The following is a 17,714-nucleotide window of genomic DNA, read 5'->3' on the forward strand; positions in this document are numbered from 1 at the left end:
CTCTTTTTTTTTTTTAATTGTTTCCCTTACTCCTTGTTTTTTGTTTTTTTTTTTACCGAGTTTCATTCCACCAACTGTGAATGGGCAGGGCGGGAATAGGTATTGGGAGGGTATTTTGGAACATACTAAAACCCTAGGAGGGGTTGGTGAACCCTAGGATGGTGAGTGAACCATCATTTTTTTTTTTAAATATGTTTGTATTGTTTTCTATTCCTACAATTAAGATGTACTTCCCTTTGGATTCGATGCTACAGTTTTGTTTTTATTTTTTTTAGGGGATACTAACAGCTTTGACTTCTACTCCTACAATTAAGGTGCACTTTCATCGGACTTCACAGTTTTTAAAAAAGTTAAATGAAGTTGGGGTAATTTTGGAAGTTTTCTTTTATTTTATTTTAACGTAGCATGAGTATTAACAAACTTTGGGGATTAAGCAAATCTTTTAACATAGAAAGTAATGGATGTAAAACAAATTTGAAACCTACTTATCTTGTAATTCCAGTTCTTATATAGTGGATCTAAGTGATTTTCCCTATTTTTTTCCCTTCAATTTATTAAATTATGGAAGAGGGCTTTCCAAGCAACCGGTATAGAGGAGTGGACCAATGATCTGTAACAAAACAATATAAGCACATTGAAGGGCAACAAAGTCATTTCTTGTAAGTAGCAGAGAGGTAGACACAAAGGTGATATCCTACCCGAGCGGTTCAAAGTCATTTTACATTAAATTATTCATTTAGGGCTGTTTTGCTATGATTCTATTTCAATTTCAAGGGTCATAAATTGAAATTGAGGTATTTGATATGCTTTATTCACCTTATTTATGAGAAACTAAAATCAATTGAATTTGAAACTGAAATTGTGAAATAGGTGAAGACCTGTTGAAATTGTTTTCTATCAATTTTGTGCTACTCTGATTAGCACGTGGTTAAAGACATGGTGAACAACAGCTAAAAACATGGATATACTCGTCATTTTACGTCTAATAACACTCTACTACTATGCGAGAGAGAGTTTCGACTGTGAAACACAATGGAGGTGGAAGTTTTGTCTCTCTGTCTATCTCTGTCTCTGATTATTGCCCCCAGGGGGTTAGAGGATAAAGATCCCGGAGAACCAAAAGGCTGTTATTTTTTTCGATCAAAATCTTCCCTTCTTTAGATTAACCCCATTTGATTATAGGCAGTGAATTGAAGGGGCCTCTATTACTAAGTGATTGGAGTCTTATTTCGATGCAAGTACTTTTGGTTGATGTGGCCCAAATTGCGGCATCAGGTAACTACTGTGATAGTGGGTAGTTATTTGGGGAGTAAAATAAGGTAAAGGGGGTTCTGGCTCTATTATTCTATACGCACACAATTACCGTCGTTTTGTGTGTTCTGAGAGAAAGAGAGAGACTATCAAGAGCCAAATAATCTCTTACCCATTGATGGAGTCCTATCGGAAGAAGACTTCGTCGGAGAAGAAGATAGGTTGTTGTTTCTGCAAGTTGATCAGAGACATGTCATCAGACGATTCAAATATTTTTTTGGGACCGTCAAGAGGTAGAGTGCATACCTCTTTTTGATTATGACAATGATTGTTTTGGGAATCCTTTTATTTTGGTATCAGAGCAAGCTGATGCCACTCTGGTCACTTTATTGTCGGTGTTTTCAGCTTCTGATCGGTGTAAATGATGTTACTGATAATGGACTTACTTGGTTGTATAATGTGTTCTTTGAAAGTGAAACCTTGTATGGGTGTATGACAACGGCATTGTATAAATGCCAATGGTTGCTTTCTAATGGTTGTTTAATATTTATAGCTTTACGATTTGTGAAGCCATAGAATCATATAGGAATTTCTTTCTGGAAATTCTGGAATCAAGTGTGTTTAATATAAATGAGTTTTTTTTCATATTCTGTTCATCCTATGAACATGTGAACCATATTATTAAGCTAATGTATTGAAACCTTGTTCTGAGTTTTCATATTATGATTTACGTATAGTTAATATCCATCTTTTGAGATCATTGGCTATGATTGAGAACCAATTTGATTGAGGTTTCCCACCATTTTTGGCCTTTTGGATCTTCATTGGGTGGTGGCCAAACATTAACGGAAATGGGTAGGCAACCTTTTTTCCCACCATTATTGGAGGTTATGGGCTGTTTTTGGGTTTTATGTAATGGATATTTGGGTGCATACTAACGGAAATGATGACCGACATTAGAATCGCCGACTGTGGACCATTGTTTTCCGGTGCTATGATGACCGGTGGCCGCTTGGTTTCCAGCGGCCTCATATTCGGATGAAATCCGTAAGGGTTGCTGGGTTGTTCTTGAGGTTGAAGAAAGGGACCTGGATGTCATTTCTTTTTTGTTTGAGGGTCAGTTAGTCCTTTTGAGAACTTTAATGTTGATTTATACAAAAAAAAATAAAAATAAAATAAACGGTTATAGTAACCGTGTAAGATAAGTAATTGAATTAATGGAGGGGTTTTAATCCCTAATATGTTGGATTGTTAAGATCCTGTAAAGTTTTGAATTACCAAATTCAAATACTAAGAATTCTACTAACGTGAGCCTCCCATTAATGCTACCTGCTAACATGCACTTTTGGATGTTGACCCTTGGTTTTTTTACCATGGTTTGATTTTGTCTTGGTTTTGTAATATTGTTTTGGTTCGGTTCTGATTGAACCGATTTAATATTGTTTAGTTCACTATTATAATATATATATGCTTTGCATGCTTTCTTGAAGGATAGAATTCTGTCTTCCTATCCATATCTTAAAATAGTGGGAGGACAGAAACTGTCCTACAATGGGTGACAGAATTTATTTGGTTCATATCTTTTGATATACATTTGCGATTTTTGTGATTCTTGAGGCCAACCCGGGGTTTTTGGACGTGCTCTATAGTGTTGTACTGTTTGTGACCTTCAATTATGTCATTAGGTACTACTTGCAGTACAATTTTGGCTCTTTTGTGTACCCTTGATGGCACAAATTGTCAATATTATTTACTTTATGCTCATTAATGATATTCTTGCTTATATTATGATTAAACTGTTGAACCCATGTGTCACATAAAGGTATTTGGTGGCATAGAATTTATGATTCAGGGTTCATGAAATGCGATTTATTTACTAAATTACCACTGAAAGACTTAGTGTTTGCCACACTTCATGATAAGTCCATAAAGCTTTAATTCAATGGCAATTTTGTAAATGAATCCTAAGGCATCATACACTTTGCAACAAATCTATGACAATTAACTTCGAGCCTCAAAGGGAAGTTAATTTTTGTGCATATGTTGGGATAAAATAGATTGATAAATATTTAGACGAGGGGGATTCTTAAGGCCCAAAGGTACGGGATTCCTCTTGTTTGGATATGATGCATTCTAGTCTTATTGTTTAAGATACAAACCTTACAAGTTGCAGTCTTTGTCCAAAGGTAGACTGTGATAAGTTTGGTTTGTTGTTGATTATCAATATTGGTTGATATCAACACTAAGGAAACAAACTATAGAAAGTCACAATCTTAGCCAAGGTAGGTTGTAATGAGCTATAATTTGTTACTGAAATTATCATGGATTAATTTTCAGTATAAAGTTCCATGAGCATGTCATTGATTTGGTTTATATTGTGCAGTTATGCTTGACAACCAATTTAGGCTCCCCCTTCTGACTGGGGATAACTATGCTGATTAGAAAGAGCTGCTTGAGCTTACCTTGGGGTATCTGGATTTGGATTTGGCGATTACTGAGGATGAACCCCCTACCCTCACTAATGCAAATACGCCAGATGAAAGGACTTGTCATTATAGATGGACTCGATCGAACCATATGAGTATGAAGCTCATTAGGGCTTATATAAGCAAGAGCATTAGAGGTTTTATCCCTACAAGTGACAAAGCTAAGGAATACTTGAAATCGACCAATGACTACTTTATTGGCAATGATAAGTCTATCATCAGTACCCTGATAGCAAAATTCAGCTCTTTAAAGTACAATGGCAAAGGTATTGTGCGTGATCACATCATGAAAATAAGGGACATTGCCGCTCAGCTCAAAGGAATGGAAGTAGGAATAACTGACAAATACTTGATGCATCATATTCTCAACTCACTCCTCCTTACGGAGTATAGGGCCTTTAAGGTCTCACACAGCACACAACTACAGAATTAGAATTGAGACCAGGTCCATTCGCCCAATACCTTACTAAGCAAGGTATAGTAGCTCAATATACCATGCATGGGTCTCTAAAACAAAATGGCGTTGCTGAAAGAAGGAATTAGACGCTTATGGATATGGTACGAAGTATGATCAATAACTCCAACCTTCCTTTAACCCAGTGGAGTGAAGCCCTAAAAACAGCAATGTATATATTGAGTAGGGTACATCAAAAATAGTTCCAAAGACTCCATATGAACTTTGGACTGAATGGAAGCCTAGGTTAAGACATACATGTGTATGGGGTTGTCCAATTGAAATTAAGGTATACAATCCAAATAAAAGGAAGTTGGACCTTAAAACAGTCAGTGGATTTTTCATTATCTATCCAGATAGGTCTAAGGGTTACAAGTTCTTTTGTCCATCTCACTCACTTACCATTGTAGAATCTAAGAATGCTAAATTTTTGGAGGATGGCAATAACAGTGGGAATTCAGAATTACTGAACATTCAGTTTCATAAACAACTTGTTCAAGTTCCGTCTGCTACACAAGAAAGTGGAGGAATCATTCCTCCAATCATTGTTTATAGGGGTTCATCATCAAAAGAACCAGCACTTCATGACAATGTTGTTGTTACTGAACTTGTTGTTCAACCTCCTATTGTACAAAATGAGGATATAGAAATTGAACAAACAAAATTAAGAAGATTCTTAAGAGTCAGAAAATCGGCAATTTCTTCTGATTTTCATGTTTACCTAAACTTGTGAGGTTGATGATGGATTTGAAGCAGATCCAACATCATCCTCACAAGCCATGAGCTTTAGAGATTCCATTTTATGGTTTAATGCCATGAAGGATAAAATGGATTCTATGGCAAAGAATTAAGTTTAGAATCTTGTTGAGCTGCCTGAAGGAGCCATCCCTGTGGGATGTAAATGAGTTTATAAAACCAAAAGGGACTCTACTGGTAACATTGAGAGATACAAGTCTCGACTTGTGACGAAAGGGTTTAATAAAAAAGAAGATACTGATTATAAAGAAACCTTTTCACCAGTTTTAAGAAAAGGTTCATTTAGAATTGTCATGGTCCTTGTAGCTCATTTTGATTTTGAGTTACATCAAATGGATGTCAAAATGGCATTCTTAAACGGTAACCTTATGAAGGAGGCATATATGGAGCAACCAGAAGGGTTCTTAAACAACAATCAAGATCATTTAATCTGTAAACCCAAGAAATCCATATATAAACTGAAACAAGCTTCTCGACAATGGTACCTTAAGTTTGACACCACGATTACTTCCTCTGGTTTTATTGAGAATCGTGCTAATCAATGTATCTATCTTAAGACAAAGGGAAGTTGTTTCATTATTTTGGTACTATATGTGGACGATATACTCTTGGCTAGTAATGACCTAGGGATGTTACACGAAACAAAAGGTTTCTTGCAAGCAGTTTCGATATGAAGGATATGGGTGAAGCATTCTATGTTTTAGGCACAGAAATTCATCGGGACCGATCTATCCAGCAGACTTTAGGATTGTGCCAAAGTGGTTATATCGAAAAGATCCTAGAACGCTTCAAGATGAAGAATTGTTCTTCAAGTGTAGCACCTATAGTCAAGGGTGACAGACTAAGTTTGGAACAATGTCCGAGAATAGTCTTAGAGGAACAAGAATGCATAGTGTCCCATATGCGTTTGCAGCTGACAGTCTAATGTACGCACACGTGTGTACAAGGCCAGACACCGCCTTCGCAGTGGGAGTTCTGGGAAGATTCCAAAAGAATCCGGGTATATCAAATTGGAAAGTAGCAAAGAAAGTACTAAGATACCTTCAAGGCACCAAGGATTTTATGTTGACATATCGACGTGTCAATGTCTTGGAGCTGATTGGCTGTTCTAACTCAGACTACACTAGATGTGGAGATACAAGAAGATCCACTTCAGGATATATGTTTTTTGTTTGCTGGAGGAGCAGTTTCCTGGAAAAATGTGAAGCAACCAAAGACTGCGTCCTCAACAATGGAAGCAGAGATGGTGGCGTGCTATGAGGCAGTCTCTCACGTGTCATGGTTACATTATTTCATCACAGATCTCTAGGTTATTCCGTTTATTGAAAGACCTATACGGATATACTATGATAACACTGCGGCAGTAAAGTTCTTTAACAACATATGCTCTGTGAGTCGATGTAGGCACATAGAGATCAAGTATTTTATTGCAAAAGAGGATGTTCGGGATCGTCATGTTTCGAGAGAACACAGTGGTACTAATAAAATATTAGTAGATCCTTTCACTAAAGGGTTTTCACCTATTGTATTTGTGGAACATGTTGGAAATATGGGGCTGATGTAAATTTTAGTACATGATGTTTTATTTTATATGTTGCAACATTAATTTTGATGATTCTTGAACCTTAAGTTTTTTTGTCATTTATAAAGTTTGCATGCAATTTATGTTTTGAAATGATAAATGTCCATTAAGTTTCAGGGCAATAAAGTTTACCCTTGGATTGACCATGGGGTTGATTTAGAATTGATCATTGGATCAATTTTCTAAAGTTTTCAAACTAACCACATTAGGGTTCACTATGAGAGTAACAGCTCATTGTAATATATGGAAGGGAGTGGCCTAGCTACTTATTGGACATGAACCACCATGATTTGTGAGTTGGAGTTTCATTTTGAATGTTAAGGAAAACTAAAAGTTTCATGTATGACCATACAACAAATGCAACACAAGGCATTATCTTGGCATGTGGCAATATGGGCCAAGTGGGAGAATGTTGGCTGATGTGGCCCAAATTGCCGTTAGTAAATGTGCTGCAAAAGGTGGTTAGTTACCTTACTGACTAGGTAACTATTGTGATGGTGGGTAGTTACCTGGGGAGTAAAATAAGGTAAAGGGGGTTCTGACTCTATTATTCTATACGCGTAAAATTACCATCGTTTTGTGTGTTTTGAGAGAGAGACTATCAAGAGCCAGATAATCTTTTGCCCATTGATGGAGTCCTATTAGAAGAAGACTTTGCCGAAGAAGAAGATAGTTTATTGTTTTTGTAAGTTGATCAGAGACATGGCATCAGATGATTCAAATATTTTTCTGGGACTATCAGGAGGTAGAGTGCATTACGTCTTTTTTATTATGACCATGATTGTTTTGGGAATCCTTATAAGTACATGACTCGCTAAATATACAAGATCTCTCAGTGCCTCCGGGAACATGAATCTTACTCCATTAGCTGGATTATCAACATCCTCAAGTATTGTTAGATCAATTGGCAAGAGGAGCTGCTAGTTCCACCATGTGTATAAAGTATATAAAGTCTTGTGGTTCCACCTATTGAGTTAGTATGCCGTAAAAATTCATTATTAAGCAAATAAATAAATAACCTAAAAAGTGCTAATCAATAAAAATATTCATCCTTCTCCAATCTTCATTGACTTATGTAAATAAATCTTTGAGATTCTTGTTTAAAAATTGTTTCATTGTAATTGGTCATGGTTGATTCAATGCCAATGATATCTTTTTACCATCAATTCTAAGAGCTTTGTCCAACAATTATGAAGAGAATGGTAAGTACAAAGTAAATGAGATCCATAGTTCACATGGTGGAAGGACTATTCAAATATAAGAATGTTAGTTACTCAAAGTCTCAAGAATCACATCAAAACCAGATATTGGGATCAACTAATCCGGCCATGAGAGTAAAAAATTTTCATCTGAGAGTAGATGCGATAAGAAATGAAGAGGAAAGAGAGATTTGGGAATTTGAAACATGAGTGTACACAAAAAAGACAAGCGTGAGATAAGTATTACAGAATATAGATAAAAAATAGCACAGAAAAACTATCCAGAGCCCCTCTCATTGCTCTTTTTTTTTTTCCTATCCCATAATCATATCATAAAATCACATAGGAGAGTGCAAATCCTTTGATTGACAAAAATGTTTCTTTTCATTCATAAAGAAAAGAAATGTGCCATGACGAAGGTTGCAGGTGCACTGGTGCGACGATGCACTTGTGTGAGGTTTGCAGTAGGGGCAAGACAGCAGTGGCAGGGCAACAATGTGGAGAACTTCATCACAATGGAAAAGCGAGAGAATCTATTCCTATGAATTGAACTACCAAATAGATATCTTATTTTTGAAATATTTCAGATTTATGTACCCAAAACAAATTCAATTTCTTGACCAAAAATCTATTTATTGACTATGTCATACAATCAATACGAAATTGAAATAGAAATCATACCAAATCAGGCCTTACTTTCTTATAAAAAATTAGGTAAAATATCTTTGAGCATAAGGCATTTTCTATGCTCTTTCGCATATGAATTTTTTTTTATTTTTTTAAATAAAGAAATCATTATGTGAGAAAATGTAGAAAATGTTGTAGGTTCAGATAACCCTTTCTCAAAATAAATTATATCAAGGATTGTTGATCTAACGTAGTGAGAAATAAAACCTGAAACACGCAGGACGAATACAAATGAAGTCTTGGTCATTATTCCTTAATGACCCATAAAATAAGAAAAAAAATTACTACTCTTAAAAATAGATTTTTAGAGGTGATATCCTACATGAGTGGCTCAGATTACCTTTTCTCTTAAATTATTTATTTAATTTAATTAGGTAAAGTATCTTTGAGCCTAATGCATTTTCTATGTCCTTTCACATATGAATTTTTTTATTATTATTTTTTTCATTTCCAAAAAAATAAAAAATCACTTTGTGAGAAAGTGTAGAAAATGTTGTAGGTTTAGATAACTCATTCCATGATCTAACACAATTAGAAATAAAACCTGAAACACGAGAACGAATCCAAATGAAGTCTTGATCATTATTTTTTAATGGCCCATAAAATAAGAAAACATTACCAGACTTAAAATTAGATTTTCAGAGGTGATATCCTACATGAGTGGCTTAGAGTACCTTTTCCCTAAAACTATTCATTTAATCTAATTAGGGAAAGTATCTTTGAGCCTAAAACATTTTCTATGTCCTTTCACATACGATTTTTTTTTTTTTTTTTCCATTTCCAAAATAAAAAATCACTTTGTGAGAAAGTGTAGAAAGTGTTGTAACCCATTCCCAAAATAAATTATATGAAGGATTGTTGATCTAACACATTTAGAAATAAAACTTGAAACACGAGAACAAATCCAAATGAAGTCTTGGTCATTATTTCTTAATGGCCCATAAAAATAAGAAAAAATTAATAGACAAAAATGGATTTTGATTTATCAAATTATTTGTTCAATCTTTTGTTTAAATGAATTATCCACAATAAAGATAGGTTACAAAACTATCCATAACAATTTGTACTCACTAGCTATATTTTTCTTTTTTACATTTTTACCCTATTCTTTCCCATTTCTAGTGACTTCTTTTTTTTTTTTTCGTAAACCATTTCTAGTGACTTCAACCCCTACTGCGCTCCTTTGTTTTCTCTTCCCCTGCTTCAACTTTGCATTGTTAGAATTGTGTGACCCAACACAAATTTATTTTGTGTAATTTTTGCACATTATTGGATATTAAAATATTTTCATCATGTGGCATGTATATTTTGTGGCTTATAAAATTGATTAATTTGGTACCATGGGTTTTGGTCTACTAGGTTAGTGGACTGGGTTAGTGGATGATGTGTTGCACTCCTTACTCGCGGAGCGGCACACCAAAAAAAAAGAAGCCCCTCCTGGAATTGAATCAATGACGGACGTTGTATGAAAGCTACGTGAATCTTGTCTTTGACGCGCTAAGTTACTTAAGACTCTTAACTAAGAAAAAGAGTGTCCCAAAGGGCTACCTTTTCTCTTAGATGAGAACAAGCCCAACCGATGAGGAGGTGGCCGAATGAAAACCTACTACGAAAAAAAATAAGAAAGAGTCTTGGATTGACTCTAATAGGGCGTCCTGTAGCAAGTGCCTAGCTCAGCTTTGAAGAGTGACGAGAAACATCCACAAACACGGTCCACTAGCTTAATAGACCAAAACCCATGGTACCAAATTAATCAATTTTACAAGCCACAAAATGTACATGCCACATGATGAGAATATAATAATTTCCAATAATGTGCAAAAATTACACAAAATAAATTTGTGTTGGGCCACACAATTCTAATAGTCTTTCACTTGCCCTAACACAATCCCATATTCATTACATGTTTCTCAAATACACCAAAAGGTTTGTAAAGGGATCAGCCAAGTTAGACTTAGATGACACTCTCTGAATATCTACCTCTCTCTCCTTAATCACATCATGAATATAGTGATATCAACCCTCTGTATGTTTGGCACGAGAGTTACACTTTGGGTCTTTAGTAATGACAATTGCTGAATTATTATCACATAACAACGGAATAGGTTTTTCACACAATCCATTATCATCTGACAAGAACTTTCGAAGATACATTGCTTCTTTAGTAATTGAATGTAAAGCAACATATTCGGCTTCCATAGTAGATTGAGCAACACATTCATGTTTCTTACTCTTCCAAAAAATTGCGCCACCACATAAAATGAATTTTAACTAGAGGTAGATTATCTAGTATCAACACATCCTTGATAATCAGAATCAGAATACCCAATGGGCTGATCAGAATGTTAAGTCAACCTAAAGTCTTTTGTTCGCTTTAGATATCTTATTATACCAATGCATTCTACCAGGATTACTTTAAAAATGACTGATCATGCTAATTGCAAGAGCTCTTTTTCGATGAGTACAAATCATTGCATACACTAGGCTTTCAACAATAGAGACATAAGAATATGTAAGGATTCATTTAACTTTTCCTTCTTAGTCTTAGGACTATCATCCTCGGAGAGTGGTCTAAGATAATTATATATAAGGAATTTTTTCACTCAAACAATCGGTCATGTGAAATCTGCTTAATAAGGTATCAATATATTTCTCTTGAGACAAACTTAACTTCTGTTGCTCACGATTTTGCTCAATTTTGATACCCAAAATATAGGAATCTTCACCCAAGTCTTTCATCTCAAAAGTATTAAATAACCACTGTTTTATTTCTATCAACATACTTACATCATTTCCTACAAGTAGAATATCATCCACATATAAAGTAAGAAATGCAACATTCTGACCTTCTTTCTTCATTTAGATACAAGCTTCAGAAGTATTCTGTGTAAAACCAATTCCAACAACTGAATCATGAAATTGCAGATTCCATTGTCGTGAAGTTTGTTTCAACCCATATATAGATATTTCTAACTTGTAGACTTTGTCTTCATCTCCCTCAAAAATAAAACCTTCAGGTTGATCCATATATACATTATCAAGATTCCTATATAAGAATGTAGTCTAAATATCCATCTGATCTAGTTCAAAATCAAAACATGCAACTAAGGCCAAAATAGCACGAACATATTATAGCCTCACAACTGGTGAAAAAGTTTCATTAGAATCTACCATATTCTTGGGTATAGCCTTTAGTAATAAGCCTTGCTTTGAACTTTTCAACATTTTCATACACATCCTTCTTTCTTTTAAAGATCCACTTGCAACCAATTGTAGATGCTAAATTTTGTCACCACTGTTTGAGTTAAAATAATACTGCAAGCGTACGGGTCAATCGTAGCTACGGGTCAAACACGAGGAGATATACGGCATTCTATTTAACCAACTTAAAAGTAATGCAAAGTGAACCAAAATTAATTAAAACACTAAATTAAACTAATGACAATTAAACTAACAGATCCTAACTCACAAGCATCTAACCTATCAACTAACGCAAATTGGAAGGAATAAAGGAATAAAAGAAACCTATCAAACTAATGCAAATTGGAAGTAATAAAAACGCAGCCACACACCCACATCCACATAAACAAAATAATCACATAAAAGAAAAATAAAAGAAATAGAGGGAGAAGAAGAAGAAGAAAGAGAGAATGAGATAGCGGAGAGGGAGAATGAGATTGAGAGTTTAGAGAATGCGAACCTAGATGTGCTTGAACCGGATTAATTGAAGAAGCTTGAATGAATACTTGCATGAACTTACCATGGCCTCCTCTTCTAAATCTTCAAGTCTTGTCATCAACTTAAGAACTTAGACTAGGAAGCTTAAAACCTAAACTAGAATTAAGAAATTACAATCCAATTGAAGACTTAAATTGAAAGTAAAGCATAAATTAAACCTATTACAACCATTAACTAAAAATCATAAAAGTAAACTAGAACTTAGAAAAGCCAAAATCACAAATTAGAAGAGAAAAAGAGAAGAAATTTCATTAAGTGAATGAACAATTTTTACAAGAGAGGTAGGGGGTATTTATAGGGGGAAGAGAGGAGAAGAGAGAAGAGGTAAGTGTAGGAGAAATATTCCCTAAGAAAAGAGAATATTCTCTTCTCCTTCCTCTTTTACAATGCCTTGAATCCTAAGAAAAAAAAGAAAAAATGGAAAGAGGGAGAGAAGAGAATATTGTTTGCATAAACCTTTTATTTCTAGAAAAGTAAATTTCTAATTTTAACTTGTGCTTCCTTTTCTTTGTAGATATCTTCTCCAAGCAATAAAATCAAAGTATCTTTGACTTTTCAACATTCTATAGATGAATATATCCCAAGTAGAATTCCAGAAGTGCCCTTGAAAAGTTGGAGGAGAGAGAGAGAGCGATGACTAGGATTCCACTCATAATTAATGAAATGTCAAATCTATCCTTCAAAAAACCATGGCGCATTGGGTGCTTAATAGGCCTCAGCATTGTGTTCATTGCGAAAAATCACCCAAAATAGACCCAAATTTCGTCCAATTTGGAGTTCGGGAGCCCAAGATATCTCAAGTTGAAGTTGGACTGTCGAGAGCCTTCCAAATGGAATCTCTCGGCTAACAGAAAAATGCCTGATTATTGCACTAAAGCCCCTCGAATCCGAACTTCCGCTTTACTTTGTTCTAGGCCGATTTTTGATTATTACAAACAAACCCCTACAGACCATTTTCGCGCGTCGATACGAAAAAAGTCGTAACTTCTTCGTTTCAACTCGGAATCAAGTGCCGTTTGAACCGTTGCGAAGCTGACTCGATGGGCTACACATCCATATCATTAACACCTCAAAATTATGCTAAGGAGCCCACTGTAATCACGTTTAAATTTGACTAATTGGTGTGATTCTCTCAATGCTCAATCCAAACTTGATTTTCTCGACTCCTGGGCGCTTTCGGCTATTCTTAGCATCTTTTGCTCCATTTTCACAATAATTTACCTAAAATCTGAAAAGCACAAGAAAGCACCGAAGTAACTCTGTCCAATGTGGTAAAGTGTATGTTTTATGCCCTAAGATTTCACACATAAATGTGCTCATCAACTACCCCCGACGATGACGATAACTGGACACGAATGACTGACAACGTCTCCTAAAAGACTCTATCCCCTGCACATGAGCCATATCACCCCTTCATATACCCAAAAACAATTTACAAGACTCTTTTACCAATTGTTGAAGGAGGTACTGCTCACCTTCTCCGACCACAGCGATCTTGCTAGCCGGTTAGCGGGCCCTGGGGGTTGTAGGGGGATAGTCAGCCCCTCTGTAGGGGGTGTAGGGGGCGAAGCCCCCTGATAGAAAATTTTATAAAGGGTCAAAAGAGAGAAAAACCCCAAAATGAGTGCGGCCCTGCGGACAGGGCGCAACCCTGCTAGGCAGAACCGTAGTTTGCGCTGCCCCGCAAGGCAGCCCCACACGCCCTACACGGCCCTGTAAGGCACGCCACATGCTCCACGTAGCCCCTCTAGACAACCCCGCCTTACGGTGTTGCGGCCTGCGAGCCCCGCTGTGCGATACCCCTCGCTCTGCGTGGCCCTTCCATGCGGTACCGCGCACCCTGTGAGGCCTAGCTAGGTGGCCGTGCAGGTGCCCAGATCTTTTTTCCCTTTTTTTGTGGCCCAGTGCATTCACCACGATGCCGTGGATCTCCATTTTGCCTTTAAATAGCCCCTCTCCCCCCCCCCATTTCCACATTCCAAGTTGGTGAGAGAGGGGGGGACCCCCAAAGCTCTAGTTTTTGGATTTTTCCTTGTTTCCTTGTTCTGAGGCCCTTCTCCAACCCAATTTCAAGCCTTCGAGCCTTATCCCCTTGTCCAAAGCCTTGGTTATCCAAATCCGGATTCTTTAACCCTTTTCACCCAATTCTCAAGAATCCCCTATGGCGTAGCCATTCTGTCCGAGAATCGGGGGATCTACCCCCCAAAACCTCGCGACGCCATTATTCTATCCGAGATCCTAAGATTTCAACATTTGTAAGCCGATACTCTGTCTGATAGAGGACAAAGTTAGTCATTTGTCTCCACCTGAGCTGGGAGACGCCTTTCGCATTGCATTTTTATAGTTGCATTGGTTTAAAGCATACAGGTATACATCTTTACCGTTAATCTTTTATTTTGGCACAATGTAGTCTTTCAAGTATTCATGTGTAGTGTACATAGTAGTTAGTATAATGTAGTTTAATTTATTTAAGCAGTTTGTGTATCATTATTTAGCCATACATGTGGGTATAGGACATTCATAAAAGCAAGAATATTCGAAAACAAGCATATAGTAGAAAGACCGGTTTACCTGGGCAAGGTGGGTGCCTAACACCTTCCAATTCTCGTAATATGACCACTTAACCCAAATCTTTAACCAGACCAAACGAAATCTCGTAGCCCTTCACAGGGCTACACCAATGGGTCCTAGGACCTAATCCTAGATGGCGACTCCATTTCATTTGATTGTATGACCCTCATTCCCTGATAATTCGACCCCCGGAGAAAACACATTCCTTCTCTCTCCATCGAGGAGCAAACAACCCTTTGTGTTGCGTGCGCGTGCGCGGAATGGATCATCACACCAACAACTTTAGTATTTATAGGTTTATTAACCAATCTCCATACATTATTCTTATGCATAGATTTGATTTTATCTTGCATTGCAACAACCCACTGTTGAGAATCAACATCTGACATAGCTTGAGAATATATAACAGGGTCCTCAACAACTTCATTAATAGACACTCTTTCATATATTTTTTTCAAATAAACATAATAATCTGACATGTCTGAAGTTTTTGATACCCTTTCACTTCTTTTTATTGCCTGAGAAGGTTCCTTATGCTTCTTTTGGTTTGAAGATATAATAGGATCTAAGGATCCCTCATGCATAGGGTTTGGATGACTTTCATCAATTTCAGCTAACTCCTCCAAAACTCTTTTGACAACATCATTTGTACTCTCACTATCAAAATGAACCTCTAAGAATGTCACATTCCTGCTCTCAATTACCACTTGGTTCTCAGGATCATACAACTTGTATCCTTTTGAACGGTGAGGATACCCAACCATAACACACCTTCTAGTTTTGGATAGCAATCTATCCGGATCAAGAATCAAAACATGACCAATACACCCCCACACTCGAACATGAGCAATACTAGCTTGCTTACCATAAAACATCTCATAAGGGGTTAAATCCACTACTTTGGTGGGAACTTTGTTAAGTATATGCATAGTTGTATATAAAGCTTCTCCCCAAAAAGTAGTTAGCAAATTTGCTCTAGCCATCATTGTCGAACCATATCAAGCAAGGTTTGATTATGCCTTTTTGCAATCTCATTAGATACTGGAGTGTGAGGTGGAGTGCAAAAATGTTTAATGCCATTTTCAAGACATTACATCTGAAAAATCATAAAACAAATATTTTTCACCTCTATCTAAGTTTAGTGGCTTAATCACTTACCCAGTCAACTTTTATAGATTTGGTTTTATGTATCTGATGAAACATAAATCTCCTATTGGCTAGGTTTTTTGGATTTTCTAGAGGTTGTCTAGTGTTTGGGTTCTGATACCTTTGCCCGTCCACCTCCCATTGTTGTCATCGCCAGGGGGTGGCAAAATCCAGCGTCTACACTACCAACTTAGTCCTTCAGACAATCTCCCTTAGAAAATAACCTCAACAAAGCACTCTTCTAAACCCCTGTCATCAGAACTATAGTACCATCAAATTCCCATATGAACCCTCTCAAGTTAGTTCTAACATCAACAACAATTTACATGCATTATAAGCTGAAGAACTAAATCCTCAATTCTAGGTCCAAGGTTCTAATGATAGAATTGTAATTTCTTTTAGTCCAACCTTAATTTCCCATATTGCTTAATTGATCCAATAAAATTGTATAGTTCACCAACCTTTTTATCTTCCCATATTACCCTTGCTTCCAACATCAAATTACATAGAAAACAAACGACATAAATTGGACGAGTCTTGAACCAAATTATACCAAAAGAACCAAACCCAAATAAACCATGAATTGAATCCAAAAAACCAAACCAAGACTTAAATTGAACCAAACACATTCAATAATTCATAGTACACCATACTAATCATTCAATCATATAAAGTTTCAATTAACCCATAAATCACCTTAAATCATAGGGTAAATCACCCATGGTCTCTGCCAATCAAGGTTGGCTCTTGCCTGATCTTGCTAGAACACCTGTTGACACACATTAAAATATTATAAGTTAACTGTAAATAAATGTGGGGCATCACACGGAATTATCAGAGCTTCTAGTAGGAAGGATGGGACCACCGGTGAGGTCTTCAATCTCAATGTTAACGTGAGGGAAGAGGAAGATGATAAGGTTAAGGATGTAGATGCCTAAACCTATAGGAGATGATGTAGAATCCTTGGAGGAATGACACATAAATGACAAATATGGCAGCTATCATAGTAAATAAAAACCCAATGCCTAAGGACGTCAAAGGATGACTTGTCTAGTAGATAATGGTATCAACTACACATGGCATATCTCCACTCGAAAACCATTTAAGCTTGATGAGAGGTCATCTTTGCCACTACTGATTGTAGGTCTGTGTTAGGATTCATAAGTTACAAGGGTGGGGCAAGGGTAGGGGGTAGGGGAAATGGGTGCAGATGAGGAGTTTCTAGGGAGGGGTATGGGAGTTTTAGAGGGTAGGGATGGTGGTTGCGTGTGAGAATATGGGTACGTTTCTCAAAAGGAAAAATCCTACTCATAGGAGGAAAGGGATGAAACCGAGAGCCACCACCTAGATACGGGTCTAGGGCCCATCAATATGACTTCAATAAGGATTGATTAAACTATAAAAAGTGTACGTATCATGTTACGATCCATGGAAGGTATTAGGTACCCTAGTCCACCCGGTTTCGGGATCATCCTCACCTCTTTGAGAGAGAGAGAGAGAGAGAGAGAGAGAGAGAGAGAGAGAATAAAGAGTCACTATCTGTAAGTACCGTGGTCCTCGAGACGAGGGTTCCCCAGCCTTATGGCGATAAGGGTTTGGATGTATGGATATATATATGGAAAATATTGTCAATGTATAATATGAATAAATGGGGGGCTGGGATCGTGCATTAAAATATGCTAATATAATGTGAAGTCACCACCTAGGGTTAGGGGCTAGGACCCATTAAGTGTAGCCCTATCCGTTGTGAGCGGAATCGGGCTACATGACTCCATATGGTCTGACCAAAGGTTCAGGTAAGGAGTCGGGTTACTAGTGTGGGAAGGTGTTAGGCACCCACCTCG

General features: G+C 36.8%; 1 protein-coding gene across 3 annotated transcripts in view; it reads right to left on the minus strand.

Annotated features, from left to right (window-relative positions):
- Positions 1–8,634, minus strand: part of LOC122652749 (polyubiquitin) — a 50,627-nt gene extending 41,993 nt beyond the window's left edge. For all 3 annotated transcript variants that reach the window (XM_043846581.1, XM_043846577.1, XM_043846580.1), the window contains exon 1: positions 8,630–8,634. The gene's annotated coding sequence lies outside the window, so the exon portion shown is untranslated. The remainder of the gene's footprint in view (positions 1–8,629) is intronic.
- Between the last annotated feature and the right edge of the window lie 9,080 nt (positions 8,635–17,714).

Source organism: Telopea speciosissima, chromosome 2, assembly GCF_018873765.1.
Source record: "Telopea speciosissima isolate NSW1024214 ecotype Mountain lineage chromosome 2, Tspe_v1, whole genome shotgun sequence".
NCBI lineage: Eukaryota > Viridiplantae > Streptophyta > Magnoliopsida > Proteales > Proteaceae > Telopea > Telopea speciosissima.